General features: G+C 40.5%; 2 long non-coding RNA genes across 2 annotated transcripts in view; one reads left to right on the top strand and one right to left on the bottom strand.

Moving 5' to 3' along the window:
- Positions 1 to 15,461, top strand: part of LOC141375531 (uncharacterized) — a 32,431-nt gene extending 16,970 nt beyond the window's left edge. Inside the window, exon 3 of the long non-coding RNA XR_012383945.1 lies at positions 13,356 to 15,461. This is a non-coding gene — a long non-coding RNA (uncharacterized lncRNA). The remainder of the gene's footprint in view (positions 1 to 13,355) is intronic.
- LOC141375530 (uncharacterized) lies at positions 5,141 to 8,750 on the bottom strand. The gene is made up of 3 exons (XR_012383944.1): positions 7,771 to 8,750; positions 5,922 to 6,588; positions 5,141 to 5,369 (listed from the first exon to the last, which is right to left on the bottom strand). It is a non-coding gene; the product is annotated as an uncharacterized lncRNA (long non-coding RNA).
- Positions 15,462 to 19,330: the final 3,869 nt, after the last annotated feature.

Raw genomic sequence — 19,330 nt, forward strand, 5'->3', positions numbered from 1 at the left:
AATAAATTTAAAACATATGGCTGATTGGCCTATATGCCTATTAGGTTCCCAGCTCTGGTGAAACACTCTGGGTGGAATGGACCAGCTACGGTTCCATTGCACTTTGTTATAGTGTGCATGCAGGACCTTGCATTGGTCTGAAGGTTAAAGTTAGAAATGTCCCTTCAAGTTTAGAAATGTCAAGGCATTGCATTTTAGCAGGATGGCTATCAAAGATCCATGAGTTCATGGACCAGTATTGGTAGAATTGCCTGTCCACAGCACAGTCTGCATGTATAACATTAGGAACATGACTACCCATGTTAGACAGGGCAAAAATGTTGGGGCATTACATTCTTGAAATGATGCCTATCTAGGGTTGATGGAGGACAGAATTGCTGTTTACCTTGGCCTTCTGGAATATATGGGACAGGCTCTCTGTTCACTCCAAGTGAAAACCTAGAGATGGGATTAGGGTGTGTTCTGTAAGGTAGTGGTGGGTGGGACACAGAGCACACCCTAAGTTGCCGAAAAATAGCAAAAATATTTTGATTTGTTTTTGCTATACTGTAAAATAAATTTAAAACATATGGCTGATTGGCCTATATGCCTATTAGGTTCCCAGCTCTGGTGAAACACTCTGGGTGGAATGGACCAGCTACGGTTCCATTGCACTTTGTTATAGTGTGCATGCAGGACCTTGCATTGGTCTGAAGGTTAAAGTTAGGTATGTCCCTTCAAATTTAAAAATTCCAAGGCATTGCATTTTAGCAGGATGGCTATCAAAGATCCTTGATTTCATAGACCAGTATTGGTAGAGTTGCCTGTCCACAGCACAGTCTGCATGTAGAACAACAGGAACATGACTACCCATGTTAGACAGGGCAAAGATGTTGGGGCATTACATTCTTGAAATGATGCCTATCAAGGGTTGATAGAGGACAGAATTGCTGTTCACCTTGGCCTTCTGGAATATATGGGACCGGCTCTCTGTTCACTCCAAGTGAAAACCTAGAGATGGGATTAGGGTGTGTTCTGTAAGGTAGTGGTGGGTGGGACACAGAGCACACCCTAAGTTGCCGAAAAATAGCAAAAATATTTTGATTTATTTTTGCTATACTGTAAAATCGATTTAAAACGTGTGGCTGATTGGCCTATATGCCTATTCGGTTCCCAGCTCTGGTGAAACACTCTGGGTGGAATGGACCAGCTACGGTTCCATTGCACACTTTGTTATAGTGTGCATGCAGGACCTTGTATTGGTCTGAAGGTTAAAGTTAGGTATGTCCCTTCAAATTTAAAAATTCCAAGGCATTGCATTTTAGCAGGATGGCTATCAAAGATCCTTGAGTTCATGGACCAGTATTGGTAGAGTTGCCTGTCCACAGCACAGTCTGCATGTAGAACAACAGGAACATGACTACCCATGTTAGACAGGGCAAAGATGTTGGGGCATTACATTCTTGAAATGATGCCTATCAAGGGTTGATGGAGGACAGAATTGTTGTTTACCTTGGCCTTCTGGAATATATGGGACCGGCTCTCTGTTCACTCCAAGTAAAAACCTAGAGATGGGATTAGGGTGTGTTCTGTAAGGTAGTGGTGGGTGGGACACAGAGCACACCCTAAGTTGCCGAAAAATAGCAAAAATACTTTGATTTGTTTTTGCTATACTGTAAAATAAATTTAAAACATATGGCTGATTGGCCTATATGCCTATTCGGTTCCCAGCTCTGGTGAAACACTCTGGGTGGAATGGACCAGCTACGGTTCCATTGCACACTTTGTTATAGTGTGCATGCAGGACCTTGTATTGGTCTGAAGGTTAAAGTTAGGTATGTCCCTTCAAGTTTAGAAATGTCAAGGCATTGCATTTTAGCAGGATGGCTATCAAAGATCCATGAGTTCATGGACCAGTATTGGTAGAGTTGCCTGTCCACAGCACAGTCTGCATGTAGAACAACAGGAACATGACTACCCATGTTAGACAGGGCAAAGATGTTGGGGCATTACATTCTTGAAATGATGCCTATCAAGGGTTGATGGAGGACAGAATTGCTGTTCACCTTGGCCTTGTGGAATATATGGGACCGGCTCTCTGTTCACTCCAAGTGAAAACCTAGAGATGGGATTAGGGTGTGTTCTGTAAGGTAGTGGTGGGTGGGACACAGAGCACACCCTAAGTTGCCGAAAAATAGCAAAAATATTTTGATTTATTTTTGCTATACTGTAAAATCGATTTAAAACGTGTGGCTGATTGGCCTATATGCCTATTCGGTTCCCAGCTCTGGTGAAACACTCTGGGTGGAATGGACCAGCTACGGTTCCATTGCACACTTTGTTATAGTGTGCATGCAGGACCTTGTATTGGTCTGAAGGTTAAAGTTAGGTATGTCCCTTCAAATTTAAAAATTCCAAGGCATTGCATTTTAGCAGGTTGGCTATCAAAGATCCTTGAGTTTATAGACCAGTATTGGTAGAGTTGCCTGTCCAGAGCACAGTCTGCATGTAGAACAACAGGAACATGACTACCCATGTTAGACAGGGCAAAGATGTTGGGGCATTACATTCTTGAAATGATGCTTATCAAGGGTTGATAGAGGACAGAATTGCTGTTCACCTTGGCCTTCTGGAATATATGGGACCGGCTCTCTGTTCACTCCAAGTGAAAACCTAGAGATGGGATTAGGGTGTGTTCTGTAAGGTAGTGGTGGGTGGGACACAGAGCACCCCCTAAGTTGCCGAAAAATAGCAAAAATATTTTGATTTATTTTTGCTATACTGTAAAATCGATTTAAAACGTGTGGCTGATTGGCCTATATGCCTATTCGGTTCCCAGCTCTGGTGAAACACTCTGGGTGGAATGGACCAGCTACGGTTCCATTGCACACTTTGTTATAGTGTGCATGCAGGACCTTGTATTGGTCTGAAGGTTAAAGTTAGGTATGTCCCTTCAAATTTAAAAATTCCAAGGCATTGCACTTTAGCAGGATGGCTATCAAAGATCCTTGAGTTCATAGACCAGTATTGGTAGAGTTGCCTGTCCACAGCACAGTCTGCATGTAGAACAACAGGAACATGACTACCCATGTTAGACAGGGCAAAGATGTTGGGGCATTACATTCTTGAAATGATGCCTATCAAGGGTTGATAGAGGACAGAATTGCTGTTCACCTTGGCCTTCTGGAATATATGGGACCGGCTCTCTGTTCACTCCAAGTGAAAACCTAGAGATGGGATTAAGGTGTGTTCTGTAAGGTCGTGGTGGGTGGGACACAGAGCACACCCTAAGTTGCCGAAAAATAGCAAAAATATTTTGATTTGTTTTTGCTATACTGTAAAATAAATTTAAAACATATGGCTGATTGGCCTATATGCCTATTCGGTTCCCAGCTCTGGTGAAACACTCTGGGTGGAATGGACCAGCTACGGTTCCATTGCACACTTTGTTATAGTGTGCATGCAGGACCTTGTATTGGTCTGAAGGTTAAAGTTAGGTATGTCCCTTCAAGTTTAGAAATGTCAAGGCATTGCATTTTAGCAGGATGGCTATCAAAGATCCATGAGTTCATGGACCAGTATTGGTAGAGTTGCCTGTCCACAGCACAGTCTGCATGTAGAACAACAGGAACATGACTACCCATGTTAGACAGGGCAAAGATGTTGGGGCATTACATTCTTGAAATGATGCCTATCAAGGGTTGATGGAGGACAGAATTGCTGTTCACCTTGGCCTTGTGGAATATATGGGACCGGCTCTCTGTTCACTCCAAGTGAAAACCTAGAGATGGGATTAGGGTGTGTTCTGTAAGGTAGTGGTGGGTGGGACACAGAGCACACCCTAAGTTGCCGAAAAATAGCAAAAATATTTTGATTTATTTTTGCTATACTGTAAAATCGATTTAAAACGTGTGGCTGATTGGCCTATATGCCTATTCGGTTCCCAGCTCTGGTGAAACACTCTGGGTGGAATGGACCAGCTACGGTTCCATTGCACACTTTTTTATAGTGTGCATGCAGGACCTTGTATTGGTCTGAAGGTTAAAGTTAGGTATGTCCCTTCAAATTTAAAAATTCCAAGGCATTGCATTTTAGCAGGTTGGCTATCAAAGATCCTTGAGTTTATAGACCAGTATTGGTAGAGTTGCCTGTCCAGAGCACAGTCTGCATGTAGAACAACAGGAACATGACTACCCATGTTAGACAGGGCAAAGATGTTGGGGCATTACATTCTTGAAATGATGCCTATCAAGGGTTGATAGAGGACAGAATTGCTGTTCACCTTGGCCTTCTGGAATATATGGGACCGGCTCTCTGTTCACTCCAAGTGAAAACCTAGAGATGGGATTAGGGTGTGTTCTGTAAGGTAGTGGTGGGTGGGACACAGAGCACACCCTAAGTTGCCGAAAAATAGCAAAAATATTTTGATTTATTTTTGCTATACTGTAAAATCGATTTAAAACGTGTGGCTGATTGGCCTATATGCCTATTCGGTTCCCAGCTCTGGTGAAACACTCTGGGTGGAATGGACCAGCTACGGTTCCATTGCACACTTTGTTATAGTGTGCATGCAGGACCTTGTATTGGTCTGAAGGTTAAAGTTAGGTATGTCCCTTCAAATTTAAAAATTCCAAGGCATTGCATTTTAGCAGGATGGCTATCAAAGATCCTTGAGTTCATAGACCAGTATTGGTAGAGTTGCCTGTCCACAGCACAGTCTGCATGTAGAACAACAGGAACATGACTACCCATGTTAGACAGGGCAAAGATGTTGGGGCATTACATTCTTGAAATGATGCCTATCAAGGGTTGATAGAGGACAGAATTGCTGTTCACCTTGGCCTTCTGGAATATATGGGACCGGCTCTCTGTTCACTCCAAGTGAAAACCTAGAGATGGGATTAAGGTGTGTTCTGTAAGGTCGTGGTGGGTGGGACACAGAGCACACCCTAAGTTGCCGAAAAATAGCAAAAATATTTTGATTTGTTTTTGCTATACTGTAAAATAAATTTAAAACATATGGCTGATTGGCCTATATGCCTATTCGGTTCCCAGCTCTGGTGAAACACTCTGGGTGGAATGGACCAGCTATGGTTCCATTGCACACTTTGTTATAGTGTGCATGCAGGGCCTTGCATTGGTCTGAAGGTTAAAGTTAGAAATGTCCCTTCAAGTTTAGAAATGTAAAGGCATTGCATTTTAGCAGGATGGCTATCAAAGATCCATGAGTTCATGGACCAGTATTGGTAGAGTTGCCTGTCCACAGCACAGTCTGCATGTACAACATTAGAAACATGACTACCCATGTTAGACAGGGCAAAAATGTTGGGGCATTACATTCTTGAAATGATGCCTATCTAGGGTTGATGGAGGACAGAATTGCTGTTCACCTTGGCCTTCTAGAATATATGGGAATGGCTCTCTGTTCACTCCAAGTGAAAACCTAGAGATGGGATTAGGGTGTGTTCTGTAAGGTAGTGGTGGGTGGGACACAGAGCACACCCTAAGTTGCCGAAAAATAGCTAAAATATTTTTATTTGTTTTTGTTATACTGTAAAATAAATTTAAAACATATGGCTGATTGGCCTATATGCCTATTCGGTTCCTAGCTCTGGTGAAACACTGGGTGGAATGGACCAGCTACGGTCCCATTGCACACTTTGTTACAGTGTGCATGCAGGACTTTGCATTGGTCTGAAGGTTAAAGTTAGGAATGTCCCTTCAAATTTAGAAATGTCAAGGCATTGTATTGTAGCAGGATGGCTATCAAAGATCCATGAGTTTATAGACCAGTATTGGTAGAGTTGCCTGTCCACAGCATAGTCTGCATGTAGAACAACAGGAACATGACTACCCATGTTAGACAGGGCAAAGATGTTGGGGCATTACATTCTTGAAATGATGCCTATCAAGGGTTGATGGAGGACAGAATTGCTGTTTACCTTGGCCTTCTGGAATATATGGGACCGGCTCTCTGTTCACTCCAAGTGAAAACCTAGAGATGGGATTAGGGTGTGTTCTGTAAGGTAGTGGTGGGTGGGACACAGAGCACACCCTAAGTTGCCGAAAAATAGCAAAAATATTTTCATTTGTTTTTGCTATACTGTAAAATCGATTTAAAACGTGTGGCTGATTGGCCTATATGCCTATTCGGTTCCCAGCTCTGGTGAAACACTCTGGGTGGAATGGACCAGCTACGGTTCCATTGCACACTTTGTTATAGTGTGCATACAGGACCTTGTATTGGTCTGAAGGTTAAAGTTAGGTATGTCCCTTCAAATTTAAAAATTCCAAGGCATTGCATTTTAGCAGGATGGCTATCAAAGATCCTTGAGTTCATAGACCAGTATTGGTAGAGTTGCCTGTCCACAGCACAGTCTGCATGTACAACATTAGAAACATGACTACCCATGTTAGACAGGGCAAAAATTTTGGGGCATTACATTCTTGAAATGATGCCTATCTAGGGTTGATGGAGGACAGAATTGCTGTTCACCTTGGCCTTCTAGAATATATGGGACCGGCTCTCTGTTCACTCCAAGTGAAAACCTAGAGATGGGATTAGGGTGTGTTCTGTAAGGTAGTGGTGGGTGGGACACAGAGCACACCCTAAGTTGCCGAAAAATAGCAAAAATATTTTGATTTGTTTTTGCTATACTGTAAAATAAATTTAAAACATATGGCTGATTGGCCTATATGCCTATTCGGTTCCTAGCTCTGGTGAAACACTCTGGGTGGAATGGACCAGCTACGGTCCCATTGCACACTTTGTTACAGTGTGCATGCAGGACTTTGCATTGGTCTGAAGGTTAAAGTTAGGAATGTCCCTTCAAATTTAGAAATGTCAAGGCATTGTATTGTAGCAGGATGGCTATCAAAGATCCATGAGTTTATAGACCAGTATTGGTAGAGTTGCCTGTCCACAGCATAGTCTGCATGTAGAACAACAGGAACATGACTACCCATGTTAGACAGGGCAAAGATGTTGGGGCATTACATTCTTGAAATGATGCCTATCAAGGGTTGATAGAGGACAGAATTGCTGTTCACCTTGGCCTTCTGGAATATATGGGATCGGCTCTCTGTTCACTCCAAGTGAAAACCTAGAGATGGGATTAAGGTGTGTTCTGTAAGGTAGTGGTGGGTGGGACACAGAGCACACCCTAAGTTGCCGAAAAATAGCAAAAATATTTTTATTTGTTTTTGCTATACTGTAAAATAAATTTAAAACATATGGCTGATTGGCCTATATGCCTATTCGGTTCCCAGCTCTGGTGAAACACTCTGGGTGGAATGGACCAGCTATGGTTCCATTGCACACTTTGTTATAGTGTGCATGCAGGGTCTTGCATTGGTCTGAAGGTTAAAGTTAGAAATGTCTCTTCAAGTTTAGAAATGTAAAGGCATTGCATTTTAGCAGGATGGCTATCAAAGATCCATGAGTTCATGGACCAGTATTGGTAGAGTTGCCTGTCCACAGCACAGTCTGCATGTACAACATTAGAAACATGACTACCCATGTTAGACAGGGCAAAAATGTTGGGGCATTACATTCTTGAAATGATGCCTATCAAGGGTTGATGGAGGACTGAATTGCTGTTCACCTTGGCCTTATGGAATATATGGGACCGTCTCTCTGTTCACTTTTTAAGAGTCATCCACCATCTTTTTGTGGCTAAAAAGTATCGATTCAGGCACCGGTATCATTTTAAAAGTATCGATTAGGCACCGGTATCGAAAAAAAAAAAAAAAAAAAACGATACCCAACCCTCGGTGGGACACAGAGTACACCCTAAGTTGCCAAAAAATAGCAAAAATATTTTTTTTGTTTTTGCTATTCTGTAAAATAAATTTAAAACATATGGCTGATTGGCCTATATGCCTATTAGGTTCCTAGCTCTGGTGAAACAATCTGGGTGGAATGGACCAGCTACGGTCCCACTGCACACTTTGTTATAGTGTGCATCCAGGATCTTGCATTGGTCTGAAGGATTAAGTTATCAATGTCCCTTCAAATTTAGAAATGTAGCATTTTATGTAGCAATGTAGTAGTTGCCAGTCCACAGCATAGTCTGCATGCTGAACAATGAGAACATGACTGCCCATGTAAGACAGGGCAAAAATGAGGCACTACATTCTTGACAGGATGACTATCAAGGGTTGATGGGGGACAGAATTACTGTTTACCTTGACCTTTTGGAATATATTAGATGTTCTTTCTGTTATGCACATATACCAATCATTCCTCTGCATACCAACGGCAAATGTTGGTCCGATCTGTTTCTCCTCCATTTTAAATGAATTAATTTAAATGAACCGTTAATTATTTTCTTGCTGTTGCTCACAACCAGAGATTTTAGTGGCACCAGTCAGCCAGCAATCAGGGTAGAGGGAGGTAGTGTGCAAGAGTGATAATTTTGAGAACATTTGGGAAATAAATTTAGAAATACGACTAACAACGAAATGCAGCTTCCTCCACAATGTTGCTGGCTGGCCGAAACACCTGTGAGATTATGAGCGCTGCAATTTTACAGTTTCAGATTAACTAATATAATTGGAAGCTTTTTTATTAAGAATATTTGTTTCAGATTTTTAATTTGTGAGTGTATATGCAAATGACAATTTTCTAGCATTACACAGTTGAAGTCAGAATTATTAGCCCTTTTGATTTATTTTTATTCAAATTTTTCCCAATTTAATTTTTTTTAAATAAATATTTTTTTCCTTTTTATCAAACCGTTCAGAACAAAACAAGCAAAACAACAGCAACAAATAAAAAAAATAAAATAAAACAAGTGTCAAAAGCCACCGAATACTCTTATTTACATTCGTATTTATCGTTGATAAAATGTTTCTATATAATTTTTTAAGAGTTACATATCAAAAATCAACAGGCTCCAGATATTTACAAAATAAAAGTACCACAATAAAATTAAACAATAAATTTCTTCTCAAACATTTACTCCAGTATGCAGAAATCTTATAGGCTTGTTGTCTCAAGGAAAATGTCAGTACTTCCATGTCATACTCCCCTTTTACAATATCATACCATCAGCCTACAGATGGAGGATCTTCCTTGAGCTTTTTTTGTAATTGCCTTTTTGCTTTTTTTGTGTTAAGAAGATATGCATTATTTTTTGGTATTTTTGAAGAATAAATTTACAGATGCATAGTTTTCCCAATTTCTGTTTAAAGGGTCACGAAACACCAAAACACATTTTTTGAGCTGTTGACAGTCGTATATGTGTCCCACACTGCTAAAAACACTATTAGGATACTTATATTTCACTAAAAAGTGTAAATTGGTTGTTTTTGCGTTATTTCAAGCAAATTCGTACTTCTGGTTTGAAGCGAATTTTTGAAGCTGCGTCACGATCATGACATAATAGCGTTGTATTCCAGCGTGCAGACTGGACGTCTGAGCCAGAGTGTGTCTTATTACGTCTTACAGTGTGATGCATTAATGCATGAGTAAGGCTTGGTTCAAACCAGCCTCAAATCAGCGCGCTCTATTGTGCAACTTTGTTAATATTCATTACTGTCACAGTGTTTAGACAACAGAGACGCCACATTGTGTTGGCAAAACAAGCGTGATGTGTTGATTTTATAGTTTGCTGCAGTTAAGTTTTGTTTTCATTTTCTCTCTGTGAGAGCTCAGAGTCACGTCTGGATTATAGTGTACGCGACGCTCGACAACAATAACTTACGTGTCTAAGGAGGAACATTGTTTACCTGAGAGCTGTTCTCATCTGCAAACGCTGAGATCCGGATTCGCTTGTAGTATTCACTTCATAAAGACGCGGCTCTAGCTGCTGTTGATTGTCCTGTCTCTACAGATTTGGTAAGTGAGTGACCAGTGCTCTTTGTTTATTCAGTTTGTTCGTATCTAACAAACTATTGCACCGAGTGTAAACATGTTACCACCACAACCAACCTTTAACCTCGTGTAGGGTTTTTACCGCATTTTGTGACCGGAATAACACACGCGGCTTTCTGACACTACCTGCTGTGTGCATCTAAGTTTCCAGGAAATGCGGAGGTTTTTTTTCTCTCATTCGCCGTGCGGTATCAAACATTGCATGAAAAATACACGCTTGCAGCAGTTCCTCGAATCAAATATCTCGTTTGTCGCGAGGGGCATGAATGAATTCCCTGAATGAAAGAGCCAAACTGCAGTTAAAGTCCACCATTTAATAATTTGGCAAATAATTCGACTACAGATGTCCATGTAGGTTAAACACCATCACTTTCTGCTGTATGTGTGTGTGTGTGTGTGTGTGTGTGTGTGTGTATTTTGACTCTGAAACTCGCGCGTGCCCAAATAGACACTCCCACACCATCCCACTTTTCTTCCTCCGACACTCCCCCCTAAACAGAGCTGGACACGCCCACTTTTCTGACTTTTTCCAAAGTAGAGGTGTGAAAACACCCTGCTGAAACGAGGAGGTTTCATGGCCCTTTAACAGAGAGATTTTTGCAACATATTTCTAAACATGGTTTTATTAACTCATTTCTAATGACTGACTTCTTTTCTCTTCATCGTGATGACAATACGTAATATTTTACTAGATATTTTCCAAGATCTTAGTGTTCAGTTTGAATAGAAATAAATAAAGTAAGACTTTCACAGAAAAAAAGGAAATACTCTGAAAATGTGCTTAGTAAATACATGAAAAAGAAGGACTGATATTTTTTACTTGTGAATTGTATTGAGTGATTATTTATTTGGATATATACAGTGAGGGTGGCGCAGTGGGTAGTGCCATCGCCTCACAGCAAGAAGGTCGCTGGTTTGAGCCTCGGCTGGGTCAGTTGGTATTTCCAGTTTTCCCCACAGTCCAAAGACATGCACTATTTGAAGAGAAGAAACTAAACTGGTGGTAGTGTATGAGGGTGAATGTAAGAGTGTTTCCCAGTAATAGGTTGCAGCTGGAGGCGCATCCGCTGCGTAGAACATATGCTGGATAAGTTGGCGGTTCATTTCGCTGTAGCGACCCCTGATTAATAAAGGGACTAAACAGAAAAGAAAATGAATTAATTTTAAATGAATGAATATATACAGTGGTCCCTTGTTATTCGCGGGAGCAAAATTTGTGAAGTGGTCAGCTTTTTTTCAATTATTACAGAAGTTTAAAGGCTGTAAAACCCCTCTACACACTTTAAACACTTTTCTCAGACAGGCATTAACATTTTAACACTTTTCTCTCTTGATTAAACACTTTCAAAGTTCAAACTTTCATAGAAAATAGTCCAGTATTATAGAAATAAACCAAAGATCAAAACCTGTTGTCAGGCGCAACCATTTACCACTGTCAGCAAAAGGTTCAGTAAGCTTTATAGCTTCTGTGCAGGTAATGTTGGCATCCAGCGTAATGTTCTTTATCCTGCAGTCACTGATCCACAAAGCTAAAGCAGACTCCATCCTTAAGGGGGTCGCACAGAGGATGCACCGCACACATGACAGTTGGAAGTAACACCGGATGTGCACATTCACATTTTATTTAAAATGAAATTATTCAGATGGTGGGAGAAATATGAACAGTGTCCTGAGTCGTGGACACCACAGACAGCCACCAACTTGCAGTGCTGATGTGCTTACCCTGATAGAAACCTATGTTTACTATTCTAAAATACATGGCGCTGCGTGGCGCAGCACATCCGATGTGCGACTCCCTTTATGATGGTATTGCTACGGACAGTTACAACTCTTTTGCATATTTGTTGGAACTTACATTGCTAGCAATCGAAGATTTATGTTGACTTGGCAAGCTGAACGCAAACTGGACAGGAGACACAGAGGAGATTGATCGAATATGGTCTACAGCCAATCAGGACACAGAACGCAATGCGCTGTAACAAAAAAAGCATGTCAAACTCCACAAAAGAACATCTGCAAAACTGTGAGGCCACGAAGGGTGAATCATTTTAAAGTGAGGGACCACTGTACACACATATGTTTTGAACACATCAAGATATTATCTGGAAAAGCCTGATTATCTTCTGCGTCAAGTGCACGCGTATGCTCCGGCGCAGCCTGCATGTGGACGCATGGCCCTCGTTGTGGCCATCGCTAACGTGCACCTATCAAAAAATGTAACTACACGGCACATTGGTCGGCTTGGTAGCGCTGATGAGTGGGTGGGACCGAGAGCTACACGAATCCTGTTGGAGCGAGCATTTACACGTGGAGTCCTGTGAAGAAGGTCAAGATGGAAAGTTTTGTTTTGTGTTTATCTTATGGTTAAAGTTGTTGCAAATCCGCCGGTTCCTGCCTCCAATTGAGAGAGTTTGAGCCACTTCTACATTAAGGTAGCATTCAGAAAACACAAAACACCAGCGAAGAAACTCAACACAGAGGAACATTAAAGTCTATTGCCAGCTAGCGTTTCGTAATGAACGGAATCCACACAATCTCGTGGCAATTCGTAACATTGATTTAGTGGCTAATATGTATGATCTCAATGACGGTTGGGTTTAGGGGCAGGTTTGGGTGCCATGTGTCCTTTTTAAAATCGGACATTTATGTATGACTGAACCACTAAACTGACCAAACGTAAAATACTTACATTTCCTCGTGAGGTCAGGCTGGGTAACTCTACGTCTCGAGGAGCTGCTGACATGAATTTGACCGAGAGTTTGGTAAAAACTAAACAATTCAAATATATAGAAAACAAAATTTAGAAAAATGTATGTTTAATGTCAAGGAGAAGGTATATATACCTTTTTTAATGACATCTTCAAGACAGCTCTAATTTGGAGAACAGAGCCTGATGATGCATTGCTCAGGTGCTATTTTTCTTCAACAAATTCTAAAAATCTTGATGGTTTTGTGGGTCTCCTATATCATCTCGGATCTTTAGTTCTCATTTTCTATTGGATTCAGATCAGGTGATTGGGTGGGCCATACCTTTTGAGAGTTTCATTGGCTGTGTTTAGCATTGTTGTCTTGCTGAAATGTCCACTCTGATTTCATCATTTTCATCATCTAGTATGTAAATGTTGGACTGAAGCAGCTAATATTCATTTACAATGATGAGGGGGAGAGGGTCGCTGAACAAAGAGATTTCATCTGCTGTCTGGGCATTCCATGTCTTTTTACACCTCCCTTCCTTCATGTGTTTGACTTTTTATCTGTGTCATTTCCTTTTATTACACATAACTTTATTTCTAAACTAATTAGTTTTGGTTTCCTTGTGTGTATGGATTAATTATGGATGTAATTGATTGTTGCTGAAATCTGGTGAAAATGCAAGTTAACAGCACATATAGAAATATGTTTCTGATATACAGTATATGAAGTATATATAAGAGAATGGCTTTAAAAGGATGTTTTTTTTTTCCTTACTGTTGTTACTCTTTACTTTTCCTTCCTCCAGAGCAGTCTGTTCCAGTCACACACTGTCACGTAACCAGGAGACTGAGTGAGTGTGAAAGCGGAAAACACAAATCGTTTGCACTTTTGTCAGTGTGGATGAGTACAGATGCGTGTTCCTAGAGACGCGGACATCTGTAATGGAGAGAGTGTGCGTTGGCAGTGCCCGATCCTGGCTTCCATTCCCTTGAGTCTGAATTGGTGCTAATGCTTCACACAGAATGTCTTTATGAACAGGCTGCTGCCGAAGCTGACTAGAGTGTTGCTTGAGGGGCTAAGACATTTCTAAAAGTACTGTTAATAAATATTAATCACCCCTGGTCTTGCCGGTCTCCATGCTGGTTTTTCTGGTTTCAATGTTGTTCTTGCTGGTCTTGATGCTGGTCTTGCTGGTCTCGATGCTGGTCTTGCTGGTTTCACTGCCTTGCTGGTCTCAATGCAGGTTTTGCTCGTCTCAATGCTAGTCTTGGTGGTCTTAATGCTGATGTTGCTGGTCTCAGTGCTAGTTTTGCTGGTCTCGATGATGCCCTTGCTGGTTTAAATGCTGGTCTTGTTGGTCTCAATGCTGGTATTGCTGGTCTCAATGCTGGTTTTGCTGGTTTCACTGGTGGTCTTGCTAGTCTCAATGCTGGGTTTGCTGGTTTCACTGCTGGTTTTGCTGGTATCAATGCTGGTTTTGCTGGTTTCACTGGTGTTCTTGCTGGTCTTAATGCTGGTTTTACTGCTGGTTTTGCTGGTTTCACTGCTGGTCTTGCTGGTATCAATGCTGGTTTTGCTGGTTTCACTGGTGGTCTTGCTGGTCTTAATGCTGGTTTTGCTGGTTTCACACATGGTCTTGCTGGTATCAATGCTGGTTTTGCTGGTTTCACTGGTGGTCTTGCTGGTCTTAATGTTGGTTTTGCTGGTTTCACTGATGGTCTTGCTAGCCTTAATGCTGGTTTTGCTGGTTTTACTGCTGGTCTTCCTGGTCTTGCTAGTTTTAATGCTGGGTCTCAATGCTGGTTTTGCTGGTTTCAATGTTGATTTTGCTGGTTTCACTGCTGGTCTTGCTGGTTTCGATGCTGGTCTTGCTGGTTTCTGTGCTGGTCTTGCTTCTCTGGATGCTGGTCTCAATGCTCATACACTATTCATAAAGAACTACTCATACTCACAAAACTACTGACAATTAATTGCTATAGGTGCTTTAAATTTAGTCTACTGAATTCACCTATAGCACATCTTAGGATTGTGGGGGAAACCGGTGGCTAAGTGGTTAACACTGTCACCTCACAGCAAGAAGGTTGCTGGTTCGACTCCTAGTTGAACCTGTACTAATCTGGATAAACTAAACTGGCTGTAATGTATGAGTGTGTGTGTATTGGTGTTTCACATTCCTGGGTTGCAGCTAGAAGGGAATCCACTGTGTATAACATATGCTTGATAAGTTGGCGGTTCATTCCGCTCTGGCGACATGATAAATATTGTACTAAGCCGAATGATAATGAATGAATAACCATATCAAAATACTGGTGTTGATCTAGTTATACTAAAACGTCACATAACAACCATAAACACCATACTCACACAGAAAAACCCTAGCAACCAGCCAGCACATATCATAAACCACATTGCAACACCCTAGCAACCACTGAAAATCCCTTAGTAACCATTTGGAATCAATAGGTGATATATTTATCCCACCCCAATCTCACACCATTGGTCAGTTTCATGCTGCTGCATCAAGCTAGCAAACATTTGACGTATTCAGAAAAATGCAACAGAAGAACGCATCGAGGAAAACGACACGCATCACCTCTCAGCTCATTTCATGCTCAAACACAGGGGTACCAACACTGACGGTTAATGTGCGATTTTGTCGAATGTGTTGCCAGTGTACATCACACTACTTCCCCCCCGGGCCCCGAACAGTAAGACAAGAACTGAATGAGTTTAGAGATCTCAGCATCAACACCAGCTGCTGTTCCCAGAAACACACACACACACACACACTCATGCCTGTGGTCTCTCTTCCACCCATTCAGCCAACACCCAGATCTCAGCCCACGCCACGCAGCACCGCCGGCTGAGCAAGCGAGAGCTAGAGAGAGAGAGAGAGACAGACGGGTAGGTTGGCTGCGCAGTATGCAGCTCGTGTCCCTGGGGGAGTATAATCTGTAGTTAACCACAGGTCTTGAATACTACATCCCTCACAGAAGCCCGAGTCTCGCTCCGAGTGGACACACTTCAGCTCTGCATGAGAGATGCATTTTGTTTTAAAGATGACACTTTAATAAAGCATTATTAGTACAGATGCACACTGCTGTATATTAGAAAAACAAACGGAACATATGCAGAACGTTTCCCCAGAGGAAAAAGTTATTGCTTTAATGTTTGTGCTTTCTTTCTTACCTAAGGAGACGTCAGGGAGTTCTCAATTATGCATTAAGTATTTGGTTTCAGATGGGTCTCCAAGAATTCCTTTGGACAATAAAAATAGACACAAAGGAAATGTTATATACAAAAAACGGCAAATTCATGGATTTTTCTTTTTATAGAATATATATATATATATATATATATATATATATATATATATATATATATATATATATATATATATATATATATATATATATGTATACACACTCACCGGCCACTTTATTAGGTACAGCTCATTTCTATCACAGATTTCTAATCAGCCAACCCCATGGCAGTTACTCATTGCATTTAGGCATGTAGACATGGTCAAGAAGATCTGCTGCAGTTCAAACCAAGCATCAGAATGAGGAAGAAGGGTGATTTTTGAGTTGCTGATGCCAGGCGGGTACCAACTGTGATTTTCACACACAACTATCTCTAGGATTTACAGAGAATGGTCCGAAAACTAGAAAATGTCCAATGAGCGACAGTTCTGTAGGCACAAATGCCTTGTTGATGCCAGTGGTCAGAGGAGAATGGCCAGACTGGTTCCAGCTGAAAGAAAGGCAACAGTATTTATATAGCAACCCCTGATAAAAAAAAGGGAATAAGACAAAGCAAAGTGAGCGAGTGAGTGAGTGTTGTCACTAACTACCTTTTATTGACTAATTTGTAATCTTTGAACACTCACTATCCTTCAGTTTAGTGCCTGATTTATTAGGCGTCACCACAGTGGAATGAACCATAAGTTACTCTGACATACGTTTTATGTGGTGGATGCCCTTCCAGCCGCAACCCAGTACTAGGAAACATCTACACTCTCAGAAATAAAGGTACACGAGTTCCTGACCCAGCTGGGACTCAAACCAGCCACCTTCTTGCTGTAAAATGACAGTGCTAACCACTAAACCCAATTTTTAACCAACTACAAGTAATATACAGCACAGTATATACACACTTTTGGCCCCTTATAGGCTACCAACTGTGCACACCTGAATGTTGTTGTTGACCATGTCCAATTATGCATCTATTTCCAACACGATAACGCACCATGCCAAGAAGCTCAAACCATCTCAAACTGGTTTCTTGAACCTGACAGTGGGTTCACTGAACTCAAATGCTCATTATAGTCAGTCTCTAGATCTAAGTCCAACAGAGCACCTTTGGGTTGTGCTGGAATGAATATTTGGATTTGCAGCCGACAAATCATATCAATATGGGCATAAATCTCTGAGGATATTTTCCAGCACCTCGCTGAACCAAATCAAGGCAGTTCTGAAGGCAAAGATGGGTCCAAAATGGCATATGTGTACCTTATTATAAGACATTAGCATATCATAATCCAACTAACTGATGTACAATTGAAGTCATGCCCCATGTGGCTCAGTGGTTAGCACTGTTGCCTCACAGCAAGAAGGTTGCTGGTTAGAGAATTTGCATGTTCTGTTGGTCTCCTCCAGGTGCTCTGGTTTCCCCCAGAGTGCAAAGGCATGTGCTATAGGTGAATTGAATAAATTAAATTGGCCTTAGTGTATGAGTGTGTATGGATGTTTCCCAGTACTGGGTTGCAGCTGAAACAGCACCTGCTGTGTAAAACATATGCTGGATAAGTTGGCAGTTCATTCCGCTGTGGTGACCCCTGATTAATTAAGGGACTAAGCCGAAAAGAAAATGAATGAATGAATAAAAAATTTACAGGAGTGCTTATAATTTTGACTTCAACTGTATACATTATACAAATTCTTTACATTTACATATTGTGCTGCATATTTTGAGTCTAGAAATAAAAGCAAAGTTGTTAACGAGAGCTCACTGCTGACTTATCTAGTTTCAAGCTCCTTTAAGCATCAGGGAATGATATGAATGAGTGTTATGCAGTCCATTTGTGGCATCAAATTAACTCGGTGATTCATTCTAGAACAGTTCCGCGCTCCGAACGCTACAAAAGGATATGAACACTAATGAATATGTAGACAGTAAAACACATCCCGACCTGTGGTAAATGAAGCAACATTCTGGCCCGAGCGAGCGGAAATTTGAGTGAGTCAGACACAAAAGCAAATGATGTCAGAGAAATCTGACAAGGCAATTAAGACAAAGCCGGGCATAATTAAACAGGTACTGCTTGCATGGGATTCTTCTGCTCTGCTGTAAAGCTGTATTTTTAGTCCTGGAGAACATCCTAAAAAGCCACACATGGGTGTATGAAGTCAGATCAGTCTCAAAAATAATATATTTACACAATTAAATTTTGTTTATAAGCAAATGAATCAGATTTGTGTATTTTTGAATTTACGAATTAGATTTCTGTATTCATGAGTCACGTTTTAAATTTACGAAATAGATTTGTGCATTTGTGAATCATGTTTTAAATGTACGAATTGGATTTGTGAATCGTGTTTCGAATTTATGAATTGATTCGTGCATTTGTGAATGTTTTTCGAATTTATGAATTGGATTTGTGCATTTGTGAATTGTGTTTCGAATTTATGAATTGGATTTGTGCATTTGTAAATCGTGTTTTGAATTTACGCATTGGATTTATGTATCTATGAATCTTGTTTTGAATTTACGAATTGGATTTGTATATTTGTAAATCGTGTTTTAAATTTACGAAATAGATTTGTGTATTTTTCCATTGCGCTTCGAAATAAAGAATTGGGTTTGTGTATTTGTTTTCGTGTTTTGAATTTACGAATTAGATGTGTATTTATGAAGTGTGTTTTGAATTCAGGAATTGGGTTTGTGTATTTTTTTTTATAGTATTTTGAATTTACATATTAGATTTGTGTATTTTTTTTATCATGTTTTAAATTTATGAATTGGATTTGTGTATTTTTTTTTTTATCATATTTTGAATTTACATACTGGATTTGTGTATTTTTATCGTGTTTTGAATTTCCGATTTGGATTTGTGCATTTTTTTGTTTTAAATTTACGAATTGGGTTTGTGTATTTTTTTATTTTGTTTTGAATTTACAAATTAAATTTGGGTTTATTTTTATCGTGTTTCGAATTTCCAAATTGGGTTTGTGTACAGCAGATCTCACAGCTCAATCCACAATTAGAGGGATACAAAGTTAGCGTTAGCTCTACTATAAAAGATCTGGGTGTCATATTAGACAGCAATTTAACTTTTGAAAATCATATATCCCATGTCACAAAAACTGCCTTCTTTCATCTGAGAAATATCGCTAAATTACGAGGTATGCTATCAATCTCTGATGCTGAAAAGCTAGTCCATGCTTTTATGACTTCTAGGCTGGATTACTGTAATGCTCTATTTGCTGGCTGCCCAGCATCCTCTATTAACAAACTTCAATTAGTACAAAATGCAGCAGCCAGAGTTCTTACCAGGTCTAGAAAATATGATCATATCACCCCAATTTTATCCTCCTTACACTGGCTGTCTGTTAAGTTTCGTATTAAATTTAAAATATTACTTCTCACCTATAAAGCTCTAAATAATCTAGCTCCTGTTTATCTAACCAACCTTCTGTCTCGCTACAATCCAACTCGCTCTTTAAGATCTCAAAACTCAGGGCTTCTGGTGGTACCTAGAATAGCAAAGTCGAGTAAAGG

Source organism: Danio rerio, chromosome 8, assembly GCF_049306965.1.
Source record: "Danio rerio strain Tuebingen ecotype United States chromosome 8, GRCz12tu, whole genome shotgun sequence".
NCBI lineage: Eukaryota > Metazoa > Chordata > Actinopteri > Cypriniformes > Danionidae > Danio > Danio rerio.